General features: G+C 28.9%; 1 long non-coding RNA gene across 2 annotated transcripts; it reads right to left on the bottom strand.

Moving 5' to 3' along the window:
• Nucleotides 1-1,309: 1,309 nt before the first annotated feature.
• Nucleotides 1,310-5,162, bottom strand: LOC141045725 (uncharacterized). Of its 2 annotated transcripts, XR_016504574.1 has the most exons (3): nt 3,077-5,162; nt 2,514-2,715; nt 1,310-2,225 (listed from the first exon to the last, which is right to left on the bottom strand). It is a non-coding gene; the product is annotated as an uncharacterized LOC141045725 (long non-coding RNA). The 2 variants fall into 2 exon arrangements; XR_016504573.1 differs by having other exon boundaries at nt 1,310-2,715.
• Between the last annotated feature and the right edge of the window lie 5,602 nt (nt 5,163-10,764).

Here is a 10,764-nt window from a genome sequence, read left to right as displayed (position 1 = left end):
TCTTCTAGGGGCCTCCAGCTCATCAGCTCAGCTTGGCTCGGATCGACTCAGCTTAGAACCATCTTTTGCTACCTTAACTTTATCATCCAATTAATCAATTGTTTATAATGTTAGTTGCTTTGCCATGTCAACCAAATACCTTGCCCTACGGGCTTGTTGGAAGCCTCTTGAAAAATGCATCACCCACAGTCTACCTCTGAGATTCAGTGTGATGAAGTTGACAAGCTGTTCTGTTCCCGTACGTCTGAATGATGTAGAATAGGATTGTTGAAAGACTCAAACCCATAATACCCATAACGATAATGGATTTAATACACGTTCATTCGCACGAGCACATGCCATGTTTACTAAAATGAGGTGCTTATCTCATCGTAATCTTGCTTAGCGACTCTTTGCCCACCATGTACCTCTTTTAATAGTCCCGGTTTCTAGTTGGGTGTTGAGCTCATTGTAGTGTTTACCCAAATCTATTCTAAAAATGTTACCAACACAAACATCTTGTAATAAAATTCAAGTGAAAACTTTGTGGGTGTACATAAAAATAAATGCCTTGGATTACACCACAACATGTATGATCTTTGCTCTGTTTTTTTTTCTGTACGTATACCTAGAATAGAAGTGCCATTAGTTTTCGAAGAAATCAACGAATTATTTGCAACTACTTTCGTTTTTTCTCAATGAAGATGATGAGCACACCCAAATCTCTACAAAGACGAGTGTAATACGCCACAAATGACAGGAGAACGATGGATTGGCTGCACGTTCCCGAAAATGGGAACATTGACGGTGGTGTTCGAGAGAAGCGGTCAAGGGTCCCCCAACTCGTACTAAATAAACTAGAGCGTGGGGGTGGGGGTCACTTCTATTATCGTCTTTCCTTGGGAGTAGCACCAAAGCCACCGATGACCGCCTGAATAGAACAGCCCCACAAAAGACAAAATCCCTCGTGTTTGAGCCATGTGGCAGAATCTCGACTAGGATAGATCGACGGTTTGAGGCTAAATGTGGAGTTCTAGTTGGACTCTTCATTGCTGCTTATTGGTGGATGGATGAAAGTGAGGCTAAGACCTCTACGCATGTTTGATAAAAAATCCATTAATAAATTGATAATGAACAAATATTATTGTGTGATATGAGGTTAAGAATAATGATAGTACAGGGAAATTCATGATATTAGAATACTGACGTGGCAGTAATATTAAAAAAAAATCAGTATGACACTCATACATGAAACGGTAGTCTAATTGTAAGTTGTATATTATTATTTATGAATATAATATTCAAATAAATAACATTAACAAAATTCCTCTTTTGTAGATGAAATGATGGGGAGTTTTTTCCAATTATTCTCAATTTGCTACTGCACAGATGTTTTTGGAAAGTTAATAGATTTGTGTGTAAAAAAATCATGGTATCAGTGGTGGGAATTAAATTTTCACAAACAGGGTTTGTAATTCCAAATTTCAAAAACCTTTAGTTGATAAAAGCAATGTATTTGTAAGAAAAAATAGTTACAATCTGGACTTATCAATTTTGCAGAGTTTGTCTCCATACAGAAGATTTTTGACTTTCATGAAACAGGAAATTATCAGTGGATTTTGGTACAATGTGCTTGGAAATATTCAACTTAAAAGGTAAAGAAGAACTAAAATACTATAAGATAATAGATTATCGATGTTGCAATATGAGTTTGAAAACTCCTCTTGTAAACAACCAAAATTATAATTTTGGCTTATCAAATACAAAAAATTAATAATTTAAAGCCATGCTGTATTTATGTGTAATGATTTAATATACCAAAGATTATTGTATTTTTAAAAAATCTATTACAATTATATAAAATAATCACATAAGAATAATAAAATATTAAAACTTTTAGTAATGGAATATTGTAACAATTGCTGCAATATTAATGCATCATTCATAACACTTTATAGTTAATGTACCACAATGCTTTAGTTGTCACCTCAAAGTCTCATTTATCTTCTTACTTATTATGATCAATCAAAATTTTGATTCAATATTTGAGGAAAAATATTACTCTCAAAAAACTTGTCCTCATGATGGAATTTTGTATGTGCATAGCAACTCCAGATCTAAATTGACAAGATGAGGTTGATCATTGTCTTCTAGAAGTTGCAACAAAAGAGCATATTTGTCTGACACAGCAAATCCAAAAAAATCCACTAACATAATCCATGCTTGAGATAGAATAAGAATTATACCTAAGAAGAGGGAATTTTCCAAAGTAACCCGTTTTAGTGTGTTGAAAATATTCTGTCATGCATGATGTGGCAGATAGTAAAATGAAAGAAGATATGCATTGTTGAGTGTATTTGAAACCAAAAGAAGTTTTTAAAATTAGTCTAGTTAATTATTTATTCAATCCTTTGTACAGTCAGAAATTGATGGAAAAACATCATGTTGTAAACAACACAAGAAATGTCACTGCAGGAAAATACAAATCTTCATTTCATTTAAGGAAAAATATCATAAATATCCCTGAAGTCTACCAAAATATGAAGAATATCCATGTATTCTTGACAAATATAGCTTCACAAGGTAATTGCATTGAGAACTGATTAATATACTAGCTGCTCAAGCTTGATTGTAAGTTGACATAAAGATGTAGTTGATGGGTTCATAGTTCAAATTCTGTTACATAATGACCAAGAAGTTGAATAGTTGGAATTTCCATATAAGTTTGATTTCTTCCTAAAGAATTATGAGCATACACCAATAATTTCATTAGATCAATCAAGCAATTCTTGACTTTAGACCACTTACTGATCTTATTTTAGACATCTATCCTAATTTCTTCTAGGTGTTCTTTTGTAATTTTGTTATTTATTAGGATGTGGAATCCATGACATGTGCTTTAGCATTGAGCGTGTACACCTTATCTACATGCTCCAAATTTTAGGAGATTTTTTGGATAGATTTGATAATTGATATAAATATTATTTTAGTATTTTTTATTTAAATGATTTTTTAAGAATAAATTATATAAAAATATAACAAATGAAAGCAAGAAAATCCATGCTCAAACATGAGTTTCTTAAGATGGGTTGTCAACCTTGCACTTCAATACCTTCTGCTACATTGCTTCCCCATGCCATTGCCATGCATGCTATTTATTATTATTTCTTTCTTTCTTTTTGTGTTGCCTAAGATTTTTGGGAAGTGAGGAAAATGATGACAGGCTGGAGGGAGCCCCTTCTCGTCTAGGCAGAGGCTGGTTCTAAACTCACTCTGGTTGAGGTTTCCAGACCTAGAAGGACTTCCTCATGTTCTGGAATCGTTTAAGATTTTCCAGCTAAACTTGAATGGGTATTGCCAGTGTGGCCCCCAGTAACCGTGCCTGTGCATTGATTCCAGCCATGAACTGTGGGTGTGGAGCTTGTGAGGTCCACAGCCAATTTGTCCTTCATGAAGGTTTGGTGCTCTGCAAATGGTGGATGAATCTACCATATTTTAGATGAGCCTTGGTAATTGCATCCTTCCGAGTCTTTGTCCCATAGAGGGATGAGATTCTTTGTGTTCACTACAAGGATTCTGCATTTTCACGGTGCGGTGATAGGCCAGCTATTCACAGGAATCATTCTGATGGATATTTATATCTCGTTTGGATCTCCAAATTCTTCAATGGGGGGGGGGATTGCTCAATGGATCCTTTCCTGTAAATTTAATGCCATGTCACATTACCACAATGTTTGAATTTTTACTATTGAAAAGTAAAGTTTCAGAGGGCTGCTACACAGTGGGGTTGTGTCTCCTTTGCCTTGCAATATTTGGGCATCAAACAAGACAACTAAGTTGGGCAAATAATAAAAAGAAAATTAGTGATTGAAGCTCCTAGTTAAAGAGGGTTCAATTCCACCAAACATCAGAAAATTGCCAATGGTAAATTACCAAGTGAATGCAAGGCTAGAGGGTTTCATCAAGGGTGAAATATCACTCTAGTCTTGCATTCACTTGGTAATTTATCACTGGCAATTTTGAAATATCAAATAATATCTTGAAATATCACGGGATACTTTGAGCTTGCATCATGGGTGAAATATCATTCAAAAAGGCCATGTTTGAAACCCTGTAATAGGGATAACAATGGTGAACCAATACTCAACACAAATATTATTTGATATTTCACCAAATCATCCACCTTGTGAGATGGGTGATTTTGAAATCAAAATATCAAATGAGGGGTAGGTCAAATATCAAAAACTGCATTGCTTATCTCAGCTCTCTTCCTTCTTTGACTCTATACTATGGGGTAATAAAGTTTAAACAATGATATTTTGGATTTGAAATATCAAGTACTGAATCCCAATTATTTGTTTTTGCAAAAATGCCATGTTTGAAACCCTATATTTGATATTCTTCACAAATTAGGCTATGCCTTCCATTTTTTTTGCTTCTAGCAAGTCATATTCTTTGATAAATTCTGTATTGGAATTTTACTGTTGGTCTCATGATGTAGAATTCAAGTCTCTTTCAAGCTATAATCTTGACCTCCTTTTGCTTGCCCACAACATGATGTTTTAGCTTATGGTTTTAAGAATAATAAATGCAAATGACTCAACCCAAGCTAAATATACTTATTAGGATATATTAATAAATAAGAAGGAGTGGGCTATTTTACGAGAAAGGAGATTACTTGTGGCTACAAGAAAATCAAGTAGTAGAAAAGAAGAGTATACATCCACAGAAACAAAAAATAATAACTAGTAGATTGTAATTTCAATATTTCTATCAATTTTGTGGTCTTGAAATATGCTTAAATTGTAAGCAGTATAATCATTATGAAATTTGATAATTCAATTGGTAGAGCAAAAAGTTTTTGACATTTAGGTATTGCTTGAGAGGAACTTCACTAAATTTTACTTTAATCATATATATATATATATATATATGTATATGTAGAAAGAGAGAGAATCAATAATATAAGTTTATGTAAGTAAAGCTACATTTTTTTGTTAATTTTATGCCATTTTGGTATTGATTAACAAAAAGGCTGCAAATAACATCAAAAGGAAAAGAACATATCACAATTAATAAACTGACAACTTATTTCTAACACATGTAGAAAATTCAAATAATGAATTTGTCAAAAAATACTATATGGTGTAAAATGACCTTAAAATACTAAAGAACTGCACTAAATACACATGCGCTTAAGCTTTTAAATATAAAGTCTCATAATATATATATATATATATATATATATATATGATAAAATCACAATAACTGATTGTTATGGGTTGAGATGATTGAAAATTTCTGAATTTTTTCTGACAAATCCTTTGCACAAAGACTTACTGCAATGTGAAACTCTTTGCATGTATTTGCAAAACTTACCAAGCAGACATTTAAAGTTACAATAGGTACCCAAAGTCTGTATCATTTATTACAAGTCAAAATGAAAGGTCTCTTTCTTACATATATATATATATATATTTTTTTTTTCTTCCTTTGCACATTGAGTTGTGTACATGATTTTTGTGAATAGACTCTAAAATGAGGTCATATATCTCATTTAAAGTTTAAAACTTCATAAATGTTGCAATTTGATCCTTCAAATTGTTGTTGTCTATAAATTTCACCCTTGCTAAACCTAATTTTTAGCTTCTTAAAACATGAAATGAAAAACTTTGATGGATTGTTGAACTGTTGTAATGAAGATTTAGGAAAAATTATATTGGGGTCTCTGGAAACAGTGATTTAATCATTATTTCAAAATAAAACCAACAATAAAGTTTGTTATTAAGACATTTACTATATATAAAAATCATTTAATGCATTTCTTCTCTCTTTTTAAACTCTTTAATACTCCAAAGCTCTTCAAAACATCACCAAACTCCCAAACCATCATCAATCATTCTTAATGACATATCCAGCTTTGTTAATATTCCCTATTTAAATGCACCTGTCTTCTTCAATCATCCAGCGACAATCAAATGAGTTTTAATAAAAAGCAGAGATTTTTGGACACCTTTTATTCTATTTGACTTATATTCCCTCCATCCAAAGTTAATTCGTGGCTACTTTTATTATTGGAACGTGACAATGAATAACAATGTTAAAACAATTTTTATATTTTTCATACTAGATTTTCAAAATTATGTATGTATGTATGTATATATGTATATATATATATATATATATATTCATTCAGCTCCTCTTAAAATTTTAGCTGCTGATTTTTAATCTTTTAAAAAAAATTGGCCATCACACTCTACGACTATATATTGAACTTTGATTAAATTAAATACCAAAAAAGAATTAGAAAAATATTATCCTATTACTTTCTAAATTATGCCAAATATAGTAAAACATACATGTAAGCTCATATTTTAACAAATGGACTTGAAACCTATTATAAAGAATTTACAAAAAATAATCGTTAGTATTTTGACTCATTTAGTTTACAAGAGAAATAAACTTATAGGCATAAATGTAAATCATTATCATTAATTAATTATTGGTAAAATTTACTTAAATTTATATGTAATATTTTTTTAGTCCATATTTTAAATTATCTTTTGCTATTTATATAAAAAATTCAAAGCAACCATAACATAAATAATAATAATTTGTTGAAGTCAAATTTGTCTCTTACTATGTAGCTCTACAAAATAAATTTCATCTTACTATGTAGCTCTACAAAATGAATTTCATCTTGTAGCAATATATTTTATAATAATTATAAATTTAGATGTAAGTATATTTGTGTATATATATATATATATATATTTATAGTAAGTATTTTTTATTTTTATTTTGCACTTATATTGCAATGTACACCACAATCAGTGGCAATTTTATATGTGGTGGTTGAATAGGTAATACTAAATGATTTGAATTGGGATATTAAAGTGCCTTATCAAATTATGCTTTCAAATGCATTGTATTACACGTCAATGATTGGCATTCATAATATTTAATTCTTTATTATGTAAAAATATAAAAATAATTAAAGTGTATTAGTAGCTGTTCTTATCTTTAGAATTAGCACCCTTATTCAATATTGTTCCCAACATAAGAACTCTATTCCCTACTGATCTCAAGGTTTTCCATCATAATATTTAATTTGTATGTTTTTTTTTTTTTTTTTTTTTTTTTTGATCAATGAATATATAGTTTCTTCCAATCAGTAGACACAATGTTTTTGTACACACAATGTTTTATACAACATCTTTGTGTATCCAACTTTTTTTATGGTATCAGAGCATTGATTGTAAGTAGTTATAAGATCCTTCTATGTGATAAAATATGTAAAACTTAGAGTTCGACTCCAAAGTTACAATTTGCAATATATGACAAAATAAAGAGAGTAATCAAACTTCCTCCCCTCTACCACATCTTGTTTTCAATACAATGGTTTCTAGCTTACTATAAGATATATACATACTTCTAGAGTTGTATTACCTCACCAGCATAGAAAATTACAAAATGTAGGTCTTTTGTCTCAAAAATTTGCTTAAATACAATGTTTTGTACAAGTGGTATACTATCCCATTCTTTCCACCACTTTCAATAGGTGAAGAAAAAAGATGAGTGCAAGCCTCACGTATCCTCAACAACAATGACAAGTACACTACTCTTTGAATAATGAAATGGTTCTTGACCTACATGAATGTTAGAGTCATCTCAAGTCAAGATATAAATCCAACAACAATCTCCGTAAAATTCATTTAATTGAAAAATTCTTTAAAATCAAAAATAAATAAATAAATAAATAAATTACGTCTACAGATGAAAAGTTGATAGAAATAAAGGTGATAGCCAACATCCTTGAGGATATTGGAGTTTCCTTCCTCAAACTAGTTGTGGTGTAATACACAATTTTCAATCTTTCCTCAAATAACAACATCACCAAACAAATGTTTTTAAATGACAATAAATTATTGACCTATTCTGAATTCAAAATGCTCCTTTTTTAGAAAGACCTATCAAAACATATTGAAAAGCCTATTAAAAAGATACAAAAGTTCTTATCTTCTATCAAAATATTCTTAGGCACCCTTACAATTGATCTATGCCTCTCCAATCTACTAAATGTCACCTTAATTTTAATCATAGTTGAAGCTGTTTTTATCAATGCATAAATCCATCTTTAAAAAGATAATTTTCTCATCACATTTAATCCAACAAAGACTTCACCCTTCTTGATCATCGATCTTGTGGCCCTTGCTTTCAGGACTCTAGGCATCTTTTGAATTGATCTTTTGATTCATAACATGATGATCTTAAAATTGACATTTGCAATATAATCGAATAGCTTTGCTCTCTACAATCCAAGGTTTTTCTTTCCTTCATCCTAACATTGGCTCTCAAATAACCTTAGTTGATATGTACAATTATAGTATCATTGATATCAACAATGTAATAATCTACCTTTTCAATAACTTAATATAAAAAAATGATCATATTTTGCATGCATGGTGTCATATTTTGTGAAATTTGTTTGAGAATGTACAAGGCACTTGATTGTGGAAAGTAAAATGGAACTTACAACAAGAAGATCTCAACAACACTAATAGAAATCTAAACAAATTCTAATTAAATTATAATAATATTAATCAATTTTTAATTAAATTCCAAAAGAAGTTTTAAAGAATTTATAAAAAAAAACATTGAAACATCATAAATTAATCTTAATGGAATATATATAATAAATAAATCTTAAAAAATCTTAAAAATAAAAATTCTAATTGAATCCTAACCAAACTTAATAGAACCCTTAATAAATTCTAAATAAATCATAACTAAGTCTTAATAAAATCTTAACTAAATTCTAATTAAATCCTAATAGATCTTAATAAAATCCTAAATTCTAATCTTAGACTAAATCTTAATAAAATTCTAATAAAATCCTTACCAAATCTTAATCAAATCCTAATAAAATCCTAGTCAAATCTTAGACTAAGTCCTAATGAAATCCTAACCAAACCCTAATCAAATTCTAATCAAATCCTAGACAAAATCTTAATCAAATTCTAGACCAAACATTGATAAAATTTTAGATATAATTTTAATCAAATTCTAAAGAAATCCTGATGAAATCCTAAATCATAATCAAATCTTAGATCAAATCTTAATTAAATCCTAATCAAATTTTAATTCTAACTAAATTCTAACTAAATTTTAGACCAAATCCTAACCAAATCTTAAATCAAATCCTAATAAATCCTAATGAATCCTAATCAAGCTCTAAAAAAAATCTTAAATCATACAACAAATTGAAATATCAATAACTAATGATCAAAACATTGATTTTGATTCAAAATTTTTAAATTTCTCATTAACTAAGTTGGAAATAAGTACAAAATATTTTAACAAGATCAAACATATCAAAGAAAAGATAACCTCTAAAATCTACTTGAATATTTTTCGACTTCCTTTTCTAATTTTGATGCCAATATTTTAGAGCCAAAAACTCTTAATTTAATTATTTAATAAGTCTCAAACTTTTTACAATTTTAGGAAGTTAAGTTTATTACTTGTATGAAAAATTTGACTTCAATCTAAATAACAGATTGATGAATATCTTAGAAATCCTAACTAGTCTTCTGAATTCTAATTTCTAAGACCTCAATAAGTTTGAGCTTTAATAAGCTTTGAATGACCTATTATATCAATCTTAAAGTTGCAATACATATTATATATAATAATAATTATTTAATCACAATTGTACCTTGGGATTTGATTTTGACTTTGGTTCACAACTAATCCTCCTTGAATATCAATTCTTTATATTTTGAGAAATTTTTTTATTAAAAATTATTCTTAATCTTTTCTTAAATATGTCTATATCAATTATTTATTTTATTTACTTTGATTTGACTTATTTATACCTCCACAAAATAAATAGAAGTCTTTTCTATAAAAAAATAATATTAAAATTAAAGTTTTTACTATCTTTTTATTATTTATTCTTATTTTTTTATTACATCTTTTTATTAGGCTATTCTATTATATATATATATATATATATATATATATTTATCTAATGATAATATTATTATAAAATATTAAACATTAAAAATAATCTTCTTTTCATTAGATTTTTAATATAAAAAGATCTTATTCTTTACTTTATACAACATTCATGCTTCATCAAAAATTCTCATAGTGTCATCATTGTTTGGACCAACTGTCAAATCTCCAATGGACTCTACTACCTTCATAGTACTATCTTTCTTAGTTGTTTCAAAGTTAAGTCTTACTCACTATATCCAACATCAACACTTCCTACCACCTCCACATTTGTCTTCTAGCATTATAGATTCAATCTTATCCATCCACAAAGTCTCTGCTGCATGATATAATATCATTCTATAGATGACATCTTTGCTATCTCTATTAGTAATAATGCTTATGTCATTTGTTTCCAAGAAAAATAATTCCTCATAATGGTTTCAAAATTACAATCGAGAGTAACCCATTGTATCCTTGAACTAATTCAATTTAATGTCACTAGATCCTTTTGCATCTCCTTTTTTGGCAGGCATGCTACTTCATTACCTTTATCAATAATTATCCACAGATGATATTTGTTTATTTCATAGAAAAAATGAAAAAAATAAAATAAAATAAAAAAATGAGGTTTTTTTTTTTTTTTTTATCAATTATATATGTTTCTTGTCATTTTTGAGTTATAATGTAGCACCAAGCTTTATTCTCTTTGCATTGATAATAGGAAGAATGTACATCCATTGTCTTTTATAATTATTGTACTAAATATGGCATCCATTGGAAATT

This window comes from Physcomitrium patens, chromosome 8 (assembly GCF_059467195.1).
Source record: "Physcomitrium patens ecotype Gransden chromosome 8, ASM5946719v1, whole genome shotgun sequence".
NCBI lineage: Eukaryota > Viridiplantae > Streptophyta > Bryopsida > Funariales > Funariaceae > Physcomitrium > Physcomitrium patens.
This window is presented reverse-complemented; position numbering and strand designations above follow the sequence as displayed.